Source organism: Schistocerca nitens, chromosome 2 (genome assembly GCF_023898315.1).
Source record: "Schistocerca nitens isolate TAMUIC-IGC-003100 chromosome 2, iqSchNite1.1, whole genome shotgun sequence".
Lineage (NCBI taxonomy): Eukaryota > Metazoa > Arthropoda > Insecta > Orthoptera > Acrididae > Schistocerca > Schistocerca nitens.
The window spans coordinates 381,698,988-381,710,046 of NC_064615.1; positions in this window are offsets into that span (position 1 = coordinate 381,698,988).

Here is an 11,059-nt window from a genome sequence, read left to right on the forward strand (position 1 = left end):
GGCCGCGTCCAATGGGCATCGCCGCGGATTTAGCCACATTCATGTTACTGCCCGCTGCATTGCCGTACGTTGATATCAAATCAAGTACCGTGTGCGTTTCACTCCGTGAGCGGATCAAGAGGTGGAGGTCGTCCGCATACGCACGACATCGAAAACTGTGCTGTCGCAAAGTGAGACCAGAAAGGTGGCTCGTCAGACTCCCGATGAGTGGCTCCAGGCTTATGGCATACAGTAGGGTCGAAAGTGGGCAGCCTTGCCGTACGGAACGCCGGATCGCCACTGGTTCCGCCACACGGCCGTTAACCTGAATCAGAGATTCGGCGGTGCCGTACAGGCGCCGGATCACGTCGATAAAGGTTGGTGGAAAACCCATGCGGTTCATCACTGAGAACAGAAAAAGATGCCGCAATTTGTCGAATGCGCTGTCAAAATCAATGGCAACCACTGCTGCGCGGAGTCTGCACGCCGCTGCCAGTGCAATTAAATCGCGACATTCTCCTGTGGCCGTTTGTATATTAACTGAGCCGCCCGGAGTTGTCTGTTCCGGGGATAGAATGCTAGGCAGGATCTTGCGGCATCGCGTTGCCAGTAGGCGTGTAAAAATTTTACAGTCTGCGTTAAGCAGAGTCAGGGGACGGTAATGTGCTGTCGTCACACCTGGTGTCGGTTTGTGGATGGGTATAATAATTCCCGTGACGAAGGACGGCGGTACGGCGTTCCCCATCGTCAGCAGTTCATTAAACATCGTTGTCCACCGTGACGCCATTAGTGTGAAGAAAGCGCGATAAAATTCTATCGGCAATCCGTCGACACCAGGTGACTTATTCAGAGCACCTTTTTTGATTGCAACGTGGATTTCGTCACGCATAATGGGCTCCATCAGCTCGTCCGCTTCGTCGCTGGAGAGGGTGCGAGTTACGTGTGGTAACACAGACTCCTCAGGGTGGTTGTTGGTAGTCTCCTCCTGGTACATTGTGCGGTAGTGGTCGACAAAGGCACTGACGATTTCGGCCTGGCAAGTGACGTGCTGGCCGCGACAGGTGGTGATCTCGGTGATGAGTTGTCGTCGTCGGTGTTTCCTATCGGAGGCGATATGATGCATGGTCGGATGTTCTTGTTCCGCCGAATCTTGACGTCGGGTTCGCACCATAGCCCCCTGCAGTCTACGGCGTGTCAAAGTTACAATTTGCGCCTTAATCCTGCTGCGTTCCCTCTGGGTGTCGGGGGTGGGCGGTTGGGCGTCCAGGTCGTGGAGAACGGCGTAGAAATAGTCGGTAGTGTGCCGGCGCCACATAGCAACTTCCTTGCCATACTGAATCAAAGTACGTCGAATGGCAGGTTTGGCACATTCTAGCCACCAGGTCAAGGTCGTGCCGTATTTAGGTAAGCGACGTTCACAGGTGGCCCATGTCTCGGTAACACGTTGAAGACATTCGGGATCATGAAGATGGGATGTGTTTAGCTTCCACGGTGCACGACTACGCCAGACCACTTGCTTGGGGAAGAGAATGTTGCAGATGTAGGCACAGTGGTCCGAAAAGGCCAGGAGCCAAAGTTCTGCACCTTGGACTGCAGGCGTGAGTTCCCGAGAGACGTAAATTCTATCAAGGCGGCTCGCGGAGTGACTCGTCTGGTAAGTATGTCCAGGCGCGTCGCCGTGCCGAACTTCCCAAGTGTCGCGGAGCAACAGATCTCGGACGACAAGACGCAGTTCTTGACAGGTGTTGTAGTGGGGCACTTGATCTTTAGGGTGCAAGACACAATTAAAATCACCCCCAAGCAAGTAATGGTCGCAGCGTCCAAGAAACAAAGGAGCGATGTCTTCTGAATAGAAGAGTGCCCTGTCGCGTCTGCGGGTGGAGCCTGACGGAGCGTAAATGTTGATGATACGGGTCCCCATGACGGTAACGGCCATGCCTCTGGCAGATGGAAGGTATGTGATATCGGCCACGGGAATGCCTTCTCTGGCGTAGATGGCTACGCCGCGTCCCAGGTGGTCACCAGGAGAAGGATAAGTGTTGTATCCCGCGACGTCTGGAAGTGTGGCCAGGTGTACTTCCTGTAGTAGTGCGATATCGACGTCCGACGCCCATATCATCTCTCGCAGCAGTTGAAGTTTCACGGGTGAGCTAATGGTGTTAGTGTTGATCGTCGCTATTCGGTAGGTTTGGAGCCGTACCCCGCCGTGGAGGGGAACTCCACCGGCGGAGGATGAAGAGGGACGCGGCAACGGTGAGTCGTGCCGTACGCCACCCGACGGCGTTATCAGCGGCGTAACGATGCTTCCGTCTGGGGTAACTCTGTCCCCAGCGTGTGGTCCGGGTCCTCATCGACGTCCTCACTCCACACCATTGAAGGCGTTGTCGTTGTGATGGTCGTACGTTCCACTTCGGTCGTAGGGGCAGAGGACGTCTCGGCGACAGTCGCGTCTGTGGAGTCCATTGGTTCAGGAGCACCTGAGCGAGCCAGTAGAGTAGGCATCGACGTATCCACAGTCGGCGTCATGTTGTCGTCATTCGTATCGGCGTGTAGGTTCTCCGAGGCCTCGTCGGGTCGGACGGCCTCTGGAGCATCGGGGGGTGGTGATCCGTCTCGTTCCGAGACCGTACGGCGCCTCCTCTTGCGCCTCTTAGGTGAACGTTGTTTGCGGGTTCGCCCCTCCGTGTCGGATGACGGGAGGGAGTCGCGTCGCTCTGAGAGGAAGGCCGCCGCGGGAACGTCAAATGAAGGGGCGTCCATATGTTCAGGCGGGTGGGTGTCGGAAGTCGTCGCTGTTGGTAGTGGCGCCGGAGTAGCGTCAGGCTTTGAGCGCGACGCGTCGGCCCCAGCGGTATCCGTAGCAGCGGGAAGGGTCACCGGTGCATGGTCCGATGGGCGGCGGCCGGTGGGAGGAGAAGAGAGCGCCGAGGCGTAGGTGATCGGTAAAACCGTCGTCGGAGCCGGAGGTGCCACGGTAGCGGCTGGCAATTGGGTGATTCGTCGCTGAAGACACTCAGATCTGAGGTGGCCTTCTTTGCCGCACCCGGAACAGGTCTTGGGTTGGCCGTCGTATATGACAACCGCGCGGCACCCGCTAATTTGCAGGTAAGATGGCACGTGGCGATGGAGGTCGATGGTGATCTGCCGTACACCGTTAAGAACGGGGTACGTTTGGAATTGCGCCCAGCGTTCGGCAGTGTGGCCATGTACAGTGCCATAGGGGCGGAAAGCCGCGATAACGTCTTCCGCTGGAAGCTCGAACGGGAGTTCGAAAACGCGTATGGTGCGCATTCCTAAGCCGGCATGGTCGACAGTGACCGCTCCGACATTGCCGTCGGCATGGCAAAAGCGTAATCCATGGTTGGTGTCACGAAGTATTCTTTCACATACCGCGTCATTGACGACTTTGACGTACACAGTACTGCTTAATATGGACAAATGGATGCCCAAGATGTCAGAAGCTGGGATCTTAGCAACGTCGCGTAGGAAGCGTTCCACTTCCAAGGCCTTTGGTCGTGTGTAGTCGTTGCAGAAGTTGAAACGTAAAGTTGATTTTCGAAAACGGTTGGCCATGATTCTAGTGCACGTAAGCGACACGTAAGTGACGGCCGCTGAAATGTAAACAACAGCGAGCGCGCGCGCACCGCAGGCGGAAATAACAACACGTCCGTACTGCACGGCGGCGAAAGCCGGACTGTTGGACCGCACGGCCAATCGGGCTGCACTCTTGGGTATACATTTTAAATTATTGTATTTAGTGTTACATATAGTTCTTTGTTCCTATTTCTGTACTGATTTCCAGTATTATTTTCTTACTAAGTAGCTGGTATGTCCATACTGTCACGTCATCTGGTGACATATTTTTGTAGCTAGATTGTGTAATGGCGACCCTTTATTTGTTGAGCACTGATGGTAGGACCCGTACATGTAACGATATACTCTGTGAGCGGCAGTTCTATTTGGTATGAGTACTTTATTTTTAAATATTTTTCTAATACCTTCGATAACTTTACACTTTTGTAATTTATGCTTGTGTTTATGGCTTTGTATTCGTTTAGCGGACTTTCTGAACATGTGCTGCGTACGAAATGCGTCAGTTTGAGCAACAACTCACTCTGGAAACAACTCACCAGCGAGCCATTTAGCATTGATGTAAGAAGTGCTCTCAATTTTACAACGTGGTCGCAAACCTGAAGGTGGAGTTCATGTCTAAACTAAATTGTATTCTACCTTCCACATATTTCTTAAAACGGAGATCAGGGAACCTACATATGTGAGCAGAATTCAAGCAAGCCTCACTCTCTCTCTCGTTTCTCGACGCAGATTTCCATGCGCACGAAGTGATTCCAAGGTTGTTCCCTGCGGTACTTGCCGCTTGTGCCGGCGATCTCTCGGCGTCTGCAGCAGCACGGCTGCGCCGTGTCAGTGACCCAGGTAGTGCTGACATAACGCGCCGGCCGCCACGTCACGCCGTGAGGTCACCGCGGCCGGCTTACAGCAGCCGACTGGCTGGCAGCTGGAGGACGCCGAAGAAAGCGGCGGGGATCCCTCAGCAACTCTCCATTTCACCGCGCCAACGCGTCTGCGGCCGGCGGCCCCAACTGGGTCAATGCCGAGGCTTTCACTGACTGCTCCACACGCGTCGTCGACATATGTCCGTACATAGAAACTTCAGATGGCTGAAGAGTCCCTTCCAGAACAGGCAGCTGCCATGAGATCGGAGATTATTTCGTTCGCATTCTATTATTTTCTCCACGCGCGAGTTACGTAGGCAAGAACTCCAGTGCCCATTGTCTCGACAGACAGATCTTTCACTGCTACTCTGGTCAACAGCGAACCTGTTTTCTCTACGAATGCATTGCTGGCGATTACAGTTACAACACCACGAAGGCGGCATGCAACCAACATAGAATTTTCTGGCGCCAGTAAATGACTAGCATACCAGCGCAAACGCTCATAATACAACTTAGGAGTCAGACCAACTACATTCCGTATACAGGGTGTGTGACTATTACAAATACAAGCAAAAGGGGTGAGTAGAGCACAACCGAGCCAGCAAATGATTTTAATTTCCTAATAATCCGGAACCAATGGTTTCCCCGATATGACGTATTGCGTCTGAATACATGGACACCTTATAACAGAGCCCGGAGGAGTCGAACGGCAGACATACTGTGAAGGACAAGCACAATACAACAAGTGTTCCAAACGGTCACAGTTCATGTGAATGCAGTCTTCATCACGTCTGTTCATCGTTGCCGTACACGTTCAAAAATCCCAACTCTGCTCCGAATGCATTGACAGCCACCCACAACACGTTCCCGGAAATCGACACTGTCAAGAGGGTTGGACTACACAGAAGCTTTTAAATGGGGTGGATCGAGGGAAGATGGTAATCGTGGCATGGTACCTATTTGCTCATGTTACTTCATCGTGTCAAGAGAGCAGCACTCAGTGGTCCATTGCTTCCTTGAGTCCAAGTCTGAGCGGAAAGCGATAGGTCCAGTTTTAAGGGATATTTTTCATCTTTCGGACCAAAAACTCCGGTGCGTACGAAATCTATTTAAGAACTATAATAGTGATTTCTATATATTTTTATCAGTTCTAACAGCGTGTTTATCATGTATTCTGTGTCTTGAAGTATGTGTGTCACAATCTACTTCCTGTTTGCTGCCATAGTGGAACACGTATTAAACACGCATCTCGTACCCGATACCTGGGAAAGAACCCATACTTTCTTTAGGATAAGATGGAAACTCGTAATAACATTTTTACATATATTTATTTGCAGACAGTGTCTAGAAATTACGTAATAATGACAAATAGAGGCAAGTGGAATGGAGAATGCGTCCAGTTAGCAATGGATCACATAAAAGTGTTGGCATGAGCTGTTTTCGAGTTTTATGGGAGTATGGGATTTCATATAGGACATGTATAACGACTGTGCTGTAAAACAATACATGTCAACCATAGAACGGTCAGAAATTGCAATAAAAAAATATTACCGGATATAATATTTTCCCATACACATCGAATCGGTTTTCAGTTTGAAGAAACCTTACCAAACGAGTTATTAATCTCGTTTTGGAAATCTCAGAATTTCCCATCATAATGTATAGCATCTTCCCCCGACGCGCTATATCCTCACGCAAAAAATTCAACTGGGTCAAGTTTGGGGACCTATAACGCCATAGTAGTGGCGAGCCATCACCGACCTAATTGTTGTCGAAGATTCGCTCTACGTGCTCCCGAATAGTCTCATGAATGTGTGCTGGTGCACCATCATGGGTGTATCATGTACTGTACATATGTTTTCACCATAAGGAACTCCACACAAAATGTAGCCATAGACATTAACAGTATTGTAACACTGGCATGACTATACCTGTGTGTAAGTCACATTGGGGAAACCACTGGTTTCTGGACCTATGTTTATTAGGATTACACGAGTGTTTCATTGTCCTATACTCGCCCCTTCCGTTTGTACCTGTAGCAGCCAAATACCCGTACAAGGAAAGATTACACAGCGGGTTTCTCATTCAGAGATCGGATCTGAATATTGGATAGATCTCAGAAGACCGTGTAACGCTCCGTTAAAGAACGGGAAGTGCCTACCAGCAAGTGTTAGATATGGACAGCTGCAGGATGATGGCACATCGGGGCTGCGGTTTAAACTACTCTCATGTTCAGAAAAAAAAACAGAACACCTGGACGATTAGAGATAGGACGTTCATATTCACAGGATATGTATATTAGTATGTTCTGCAGAAATAATCAACTGATTAGCATTTGAACCATGTCGAACCACGGGTTGAAGGTCAACATCGATATCACGGCGCAACACCACCTACCGGTAAAATGTGCCAGCAGCTCTCGTTGTCACTGTAAACCGAAGGTAATGGATTAGTGCGACTTGAGCAGATGTGCAGGGTTGCGTCGTAGACGTATGTGCAAACCGTACCATCAAATCAGTGAGTTTGGAGGAGGACTCGTTATTGCCATGGGAGAATGTGATGCTTCCATCAGGAAATGGTTGTTAGGGTGGTAGAACAACCGGTGTGTGCAGAATGGTTCATGGAGGGCCGTAGAACACTTCGAGACGGGTCAGGTAGCAACACCCAAACCATCCCTCGAGAAGATCAACACCTCATTCGAATGGCATTGCAGGACAGATCTGCTTCCTTCTCTGCTCTGGTGCAACAATGGAACAGTGTGACACATCGTACACTATCAGAGGTGACAGTCCGTTGCCTTTTACTATGGCTTGGGTTGCATGCGCGTCGTCTACTTCTCCGTCTACCTTTGACGAATGTGCGGAAACATGCTAGATGGCAATGGTGTATGGAACAACGTCACTGGGAAAGGAACGGCCTCAGATAGTGTTTTCCGACGAATCCAGGTTCTGTTTGTTTGATAATGATGGCCGCATTTTGGTTCATAGAAGACAGGTGGAGCGGCATCACAGTGACTGCATTCTCACAATACATACAGCACCAGCTCATGGCCTTATGATGTGGGGTGCTATTGAGTACTACCACAAATCACAGTTGGTGCATGTCCGGGGCACTGTGATCAGTGTGGCGTATGTGAATGACGACATTCTGCGACCCGTAGACACACCCTTTCTGCAGAACACCCCAGACGCCCTTTTTCGGCAAGACAATGCAAGACCACATGTTGCTGCACGAACATGTGCCTTCTTGGTGCGACAGGATGTCAGCCTTTTGCTCTGGCCCGCCAGATTGGTAGAATTGTCGCCAATCGAAAATGTGTGGGTTTGGTGAAACGACTACTGCAGCACTGTGACCCAATGGCAACCACGACAGATGAACTTTGGAACCAGATGAATGCAGCATGGAACAAGTTATCAGGGCTCATGGTGGACCCTGTTACTACTAGAAAACAGCATACTTGCTGAACCGAGGTGACTGAAATGCAAATCATTTCTGCCGCACATACTAACGTAAACTTCCTGTGAATATGAGTGTCCTTTCTCTAATCGTCCAAGGTGTTCTGTTTTCTCCCGTGGGTCGGGATCCTGAAACTGTCAAGCAACGTCTGGAGCACCACGAACGGTCAACGTGGGGATCATTGTTGCGACTTCCATTGACGTGGCAGCAGAGAGGGCGCTTCGACAATGGTGTTCCCAGGCACTACAATGGACGCCACAGGTGCAGCACCGCATCGCTTCAGAAGAGTCTCTGTTCTGCGTACAGCATCACTATGTACGTTTCCATGTATGGAGGCTCCGAAAAGAACAAACGTTGCGAGACTCTACTCGTCTTCGTCATACGGGCCCAGCACCGGGCGTGATGATATGGTGTACCACTGGATAAGCCGCTAAAATGGACAGCCGCTGTTACATTTCTGACCTGTAAAAGGTTGCTGGCTCCGCCCTATCCTCGAGGTCTCTGAGACGCTATCGTTCAACAAGACAACGCAAGACCGCATGTTGTCCCTGTGCTCTACCTCGATACAGAGGGGGTTCTACGGTTGGCCCAGCTAGCGCATTCTCCTCATCTGTCACCCACTGGAAACATCTGGTCATGAGTTTCCGAGAGACAGGAGTACTAGCACCCTCTAGCCACCACGGCTGATGATCTCTCACATAGAGTTGAAGTAGTATGGAATGGCGAACCCATATCTCTCATTCAAACACATTTCAACTCGATGCCCGCCGCATTGGAGCCATTCTTTCCGTCAGGTATGACAGCTCTATGTAGCAAGTTTCGCACCCCGTACGGCCCCAAGTCACCTGCACATTACACAGCATTCTTTCACCCAGGATTGTTACAGGCTCGACTTTTTTACGTAGTTCAGAGTCTCGTTTCAGCGTTGTTGGGGTAAAAAGCATCTTGTTCAGGGTTCAGGTTAATAGGGATTAGTGAAAGGAATAACTAATACAGTATTTTACTTCGTGACTTGTCTATGACATGTGTCGATGCCTCAAGCGCCAACGTATCACGTAGAAATAGAAAGTTGTAGGCGAGCGATTATCGCCAGTCCTCAACCAACAACCAACGAGTCCTGTGGTAGTAAATTTTACGTCCTTGAAACTATTTCTCGCTGTGATGACCTCCTCGTCGACGGGACGTTACACAACGTCTTTCTTCGTATTCGTCAGGACTTCGGTTCATATCCCCGTCCAGCTAACAACATTTAGGTTTCGCATGGTCGTCTTCAGTCACTGAAGGTAGAGGTCGGGACAGTTAATGTGTAAAGGACTCGCCTTATGTCCTTCGCTATCGTTGCTCATTCTGGGCCTGTGCTCCGTCTTTAGTGACCACTTCCTCAGCGGGGTGTTAAGTCGCGAACTTCCTTTCTTCCAAACACTGTAGAAGCTCTCTTCCATACAGCTGTGGTACTAACACTTTTCTGAGAATGGATGTAACGATTAATTTCGCTATTCAGCAGCTTCAACGTATATTTCGCTTAGACGGATAGTTCGGTTATTCCGCAGCTTCAGCATACATTACGCTTAGAGTACGAGATTTTTTTTAACAACGTTCAGACTATGGATAAGTCAAATCTTCTTTAAGTGCACTAGTTTAGAGATGCTGGACTCACAGTGCCTTTCGAGAGTTTCTGCAGCACTCATGACTTTCGCGCCAATGTTGCCTACTTCGCCCTTCTCACTACGAGTAAAACTGCTCTTTACAGTTCACATGGTACACCACCTTTCACCAAGACCACTCACAAAGCTACTAAACGTCTCCCAGGACCTCTCTCTCCCCTGAGCCCAACACGAGGCTTCTCGTTCACCACTATGCTTCTCATTAACAACCCTCTCTAACAGTCCTCTACACACCTGAAAAAACGAGACTTAGTTTCTCTAAAAGATCGTTCTACTTCTCGACACGCAGCTTGGCTCGTAATTACACTCTAGCATAAAAAAGAAGCGCCGCGAAATATCTGCATGGGACGGAAATCGATAGATGTGATATACATTTACAGACAAACAAATGATCAGAATTTCTACATCTACATGGATACTCCGGAAATCACATTTAAGTGCCTGGCAGAGGCTTCATCGAATCACCTTCACAATTCATTATTCCAATCTCGTTTTTTTTATTTTGTTTTTTTTTTTTTCATCTCAGAGTAGCACTTGCAACCTACGTCCTCAGTTATTTGCTTGACGTATTCCAATCTCTGTCTTCCTCTACAGTTTTTGCCCTCTACAGCTCCCTCTAGTACTATGGAAGTCATTCCCTCATGTCTTAGCAGATGTCCTATCATCCTGTCCCTTCTCCTTATCAGTGTTTTCCACATATTCCTTTCCTCTCCGATTCTGCGTAGAACATTCGTCTATAGCACCACATCTCAAATGCTTCGATTCTCTTCTGTTCCGGTTTTCCCACAGTCCACGTTTCACTACCATACAATGCTGTACTCCAGACGTACATCCTCAGAAATTTCTTCCTCAAATTAAGGCCGGTATTTGATATTAGTAGACTTCTCTTGGCCAGAAATGCCTATTTTGCCATAGCGAGTCTGCCTTTGATGTCCTCCTTGCTCCGTCCGTCATTGGTTATTTTCCTGCCTAGGTAGCAGAATTCCTTAACTTCATTGACTTCGTGACCATCAATCCTGATGTTAAGTTTCTCGCTGTTCTCATTTCTACTACTTCTCATTACCTTCGTCTTTCTCCGATTTACTCTCAAACCATACTGTGTACTCATTAGACTGTTCATTCCGTTCAACAGATCATTTAATTCTTCTTCACTTTCACTCAGGATAACAATGTCATCAGCGAATCGTATCATTGATATCCTTTCACCTTGTATTTTAATTCCACTCCTGAACCTTTCTTTTATTTCCATCATTGCTTCCTCGATGTACTTCCCCCAATGATTTTAGAAATTCTGATGGAATGTTATCTATCCCTTCTGCCTTATTTGACCGTAAGTCCCCCAAAGCTCATTTAAATTCCGATTCTAATACTGGATCCCCTATCTCTTCTAAATCGACTCCTGTTTCTTCTTCTATCACATCAGACAAATCTTCACCCTCATAGAGGTTTTCAATGTATTCTTTCCACCTATCTGCTCTCTCCTCTGCATTTAACAGTGGAATTCCC